Here is a 4,643-nt window from a genome sequence, read left to right as displayed (position 1 = left end):
GTGTATATGCATGTATAGATGCGTGTGTATATGCATGTATAGATGCGTGTGTATATGCATGTATAGATGCGTGTGTATATGCATGTATAGATGCGTGTGTATATGCATGTATAGATGCGTGTGTATATGGATGTATAGATGCGTGTGTATATGCATGTATAGACGTAGATGATGTTTACATTATCTTTGCTGATAAAGCATGAGTTTTACACATTGTTGGTCATCTAACACAAACCATTCAACTGTGAAATGAGAAAGGTTTGCTGCAAAATGAATTAAAGGCATTGTCTAAAACCTAACAAAACAACAGAAAATCAATTTTTAGGTCAGTGATCCTAAACTGACCGCAGCACCCAAAGTAAGTCCTAACTATTTCTGCTAATCAACTTGCCTTACATTAAATGCATGAAAATGACTATCAGTCACTTCATACATTCTCGTTTCTTAACAGCAGTTGCTTGTATTACTAAATAAACAATGCTTATATTGTTTCATATACTAAAAACAAACAAAACTAGTAATACAAATTCATGACAGAAAAGTTCAAAGAAATTTACACAGAATTTATTACTGTTATAAAATATGCATGTTTAAAAAAAAAACTTGGGGGCTGTGCTGTTAACTGAATTACACCAGTTTCTTTCTTTTTCAAAATAATCTCAGAATTTAAAAAAAAGTTTACATATAAAGGCAATACTTGTAGTCAGAAAAATTCAATCTGGCAGTGTTGGTTACATCAATGAGGGTTCCAGTTGATCCACTCAATGGACTAGCCTGCTCGTGAAATTAACATGCAAGTGGCTGAGCACTCCAGAAACATATGTACTCTTAGCATAATTCTCAGAGAAGATTCTGCAGGGCACAGAATGTGACAAGGCTGGCCTTTGAAATACAAGTACTACACATTTTTGCCAGTTGAGTGAACTGGAATAATGTGAAATAAAATATCTTGCTCAAGGATATAACATGCCCCCCCCCCCGGTATTGAACTCAGAACCTTACGATTGTGAGTAGAAGAACCTTTACCACTAAGCTATGCTGTAGTCCAGGGATGGGGAAACTCCCGTCCGCAGGCACAATTGCACCTACAAGCCCATTGTATTGCACCCACAGGCTGGTATACTTGTATGTACAAAATATAATACATTTTTCAATTATAAAATTTACACAATATTCATATGGCTATTTGTAACATAGGTTGTGTTTCCATTACGGCTAAAATGGTTAGACTCGAACAGAAATCGTCTGGTAACTGTCATTTGATTGGAAATTTTGTTTTCACTATAAAACACATATTGCTAGGTTTGTACCACCCCCTTGAGACCCAACTACACTCTAGCTGAAAAATATAAAATACCGCATTGGTAATATAAATGTCCTAAATTCAGTGGCGGCGTTAATGAAAATGTTACATGCTAATTTAATGTCTCAAACTTATCTTTATTAATGTATCTCGAATTATACAAAGATATATACAAGATTTACACAAATATAAGAGTTAGAACTTGTGATCTGTCCGAGGACCTTTTTCTTTGGAAATTTTTGCCCACCACACTAAAAAGTTTACCCACCCCTGCTGTAGTCAGAATTTGTCCAAAAAAGTATATGTGTGGGATAGGCCTACTTAATAGTTATTCTATTAATAGTTAAAACCACTAACTGTAAATTATTCAAGATAGTGAACTCTCATTAACATCAAAATGGACACTAGTGATGCTGACGAACTTAACCTAGTTAAAAAGCAATAAACAAGAATGAGAAACAGATCAGTTAATTGTTAAAACTTTATTCAAATTATTCTACATCAGCTAGAATACTTATAGCTATTATTACAATCTAATTTTATGAGGAGGGGGTTACCTGATGGCAGTATTCAAACATTCTGACAAATCTTTCAAAAATAAAACTCATGCAAATTTTTTCCTTTCTTCTCTTCTCTAACCAACAATTCTTTAGCTCAAATCAATTACCAGATTCTATAACACAATCCGTATGTAAGTGAAGCCAACTGCAGAGAGGCAAATATTTCTTTTAACCTTTCTTTGACTCACAGTTCAGATAAATTTCCTCCGATTTTCTTGGTTAATAGCTTGGAAGAGTATCAGCTAAAAATTCCAACTTTATTGCAGTCTTACAAAAAGTTTCACACTACTGAAAATTTCTATTCACACACTCAGAATAACAATGTTTCATAATACTTCAATAACCAATAAATGGCATCTTCCACCTTCATGAATCTCCATAGCATTCTCATCATCTTTTATCTTTTACAGGACCACAGTCATTGGACTGCAGCCCTGTTGGGATACCATCTTGAATAGTTAAGTCAAATAAAATCGACTAACACTTTTTTTAAAGCTTGGTGCTTATTTCATTGGTCTCTTTTGCCAAACTTCTAAGCTATGGAGATGTAAACAAACTGGCACCAGTTGTCAAGCATTGGGGAAGGGTTGAAAAATACACACAACAGGCTTCCATGCAGTTTCCATCTTTCAGATTCACTCACAAAGTATTGCTTAGTTCAAAGCTATAATGGAAGACACTTGTTTAAGAGGCCATGCAGTGGGAACAGAACTCAAAACCATATGGCTGCAAACAAGTTTCTTGACCATACAGCCATGCCAGCATCTTATGTAATTTCAACAACAAAAACAAAATCTATAGCCACATCAAGCCGAGAACACAAATTCACATTTGGTCATCAAACTTAATATTAAGCCTAATTAGTACTAAAAGAGGTGACAGCTTGGGGAACTTAAATGCCATAAACATTAGACAATAAAAGCATTGCTTACATTTTCCAGTCAAACCTTTCTCAAATCACATCATATCACCATCACCTAGCATCCATGTTCTATACTGGCAAGGGTTGAATGGTTTGACAGGATCTGATAGGCCCAAGCACTACATCATGCTCCAATGCCTGCTGTAGCATAGTTTCTATGGCTGAATGCCCTTCCTAATGCCAACCATTTTACAGTAAGTACTGGGTGCATTTTGCATGCTACCAGCACTAGTGAGGCTGTCATGCAGTTTGAAAGACTACAAACTGAGTGGGTATTGGATAGCTTTATACCTTGAGAATAAGGTATATAGAGGAGTAAAGTACGAGAAAAAACAGCTGAAGAATACTGTTTTAATAAAAATAAAAAAGGACACATTAGATAATGTAGTCCAAGATAGCCATAGGTTTCTTGCTTGTGATAAGTTTTATTGCTTGCAATAAATCTGTCTTATAACTATAGTTTTATTACCAAAACAGCAAAACCAGTAATCAACAAAGAGATAATTTACATAACAGCTGGAAAGTAAAGAACGTAGATTAGCTACCATTAACAGATAAAGAAGTTTACTTTCATTTGCTCAGAGCAATGAGAAGCCCAGCTGGTATCAATTCTGTCAATATAATACCAATTTGATGGACTGCAGTAAATATAACTTAAGTTTACAGTAACATATATTTCAAGCACACCACTATCATTAACTTTGTTTATTTTTAGGAATTTGTTTTTTTAAGTAACGTACTTCTTTGTAACTTCTCTAATGCAGCTCAGTAGTTCATGAATATGGTTATTTTAAAGACTCCAACTTTATCTAGTTAGACACAGACCATTAAGACTACATCTAAAAGGCTAGGTCTAATATTTAAGATCCATCCCACATTGAATACAATAATAGATCTCTGCCTAAAACAAACATCCTTTTACTTACTGCTTCAGAGCTCTGACACATTTTCATAGTTCACAAGGTCAAATATGCCTAAAATAGCTATAGAACAGTTAAATTTTCTACTAGCGAATTAAAAACAAAATCTCATTAAGGACAATGATTCTCAACCATTTTTTACTTGGACCTCTTTAATTCCTATTTTACTCATGTGGATTCTCATAGCCACTCAAATTTTTTTTTTTTAAATCACATTTTTATAATTAAATATTAGAAATTATGTTAAAAAAATATTTTGTATATTATAGAAGTATAAACAATTTCTTTCACAATTCTAACAATGAAATCTTATATGGGTCCCCCAAAAGGTCTCATGGATGCTGGTTGAGAACCACTGATTTTGAAGAAATACAGTAAAGAAAAATCTATAGCATATTTGTTTGTATATAAAACACTTCTTTTCCAAAAAGTTTAAAAAAAAAAAATATATAAACTAAAACCACCCCAGGTTCTTTAAGCAAAGTTGTGCCTATATTACATGCATTAATGCACTGCTGAAATTGCAGCGCATCTAATGTCTGTGCATCTTTTATGCCTTCAAATACAGTTGGGAGAAAAAAAATGTCCGTTTACAAGGAATACAGTTGCTTCCCAACCACATGACTCCAGGTTCAGTTCCTTGGGGAAATGTCTTCATCTATAGCCTCAGGCTAACCAAAGCCTTGTGAGTGGGTTTGGTAGATGGAAACCGAAAATTCACTGTGTGTGTGAGTGTGGACAAGAGAGAGAGTAAATGTGTGTGTGAGAGAATGTATGTGCGAGCGAGAGAGAGTGTGTGCGTGTGCATTTGTGTCTGAGAGCGTGTGTTTATCTGTGTATCTGTGCGCGAGTGTCTGTGCCTGAGTGCGTGTGTATCTGTGCCTGAGTGCGTGTGTATCTGTGCCTGAGTGCGTGTGTATCTGTGCCTGAGTGCGTGT

At 34.9% G+C, this 4,643-nt stretch overlaps 2 protein-coding genes across 3 annotated transcripts in view; one reads left to right on the top strand and one right to left on the bottom strand.

Annotated features, from left to right (window-relative positions):
- Positions 1–4,643, bottom strand: part of LOC106872705 (ceramide synthase 6) — a 136,610-nt gene that overhangs the window by 46,498 nt on the left and 85,469 nt on the right. The window lies entirely within an intron of this gene.
- LOC106872721 (lateral signaling target protein 2 homolog) overlaps positions 1–4,643 on the top strand; it is a 188,997-nt gene that overhangs the window by 162,646 nt on the left and 21,708 nt on the right. The window lies entirely within an intron of this gene.

This window comes from Octopus bimaculoides, chromosome 1, assembly GCF_001194135.2.
Source record: "Octopus bimaculoides isolate UCB-OBI-ISO-001 chromosome 1, ASM119413v2, whole genome shotgun sequence".
In the NCBI taxonomy this organism is placed as follows: domain Eukaryota; kingdom Metazoa; phylum Mollusca; class Cephalopoda; order Octopoda; family Octopodidae; genus Octopus; species Octopus bimaculoides.
The sequence above is the reverse complement of the archived record's forward strand: the minus strand, read 5'-3'. Positions and strand labels throughout refer to the sequence as shown.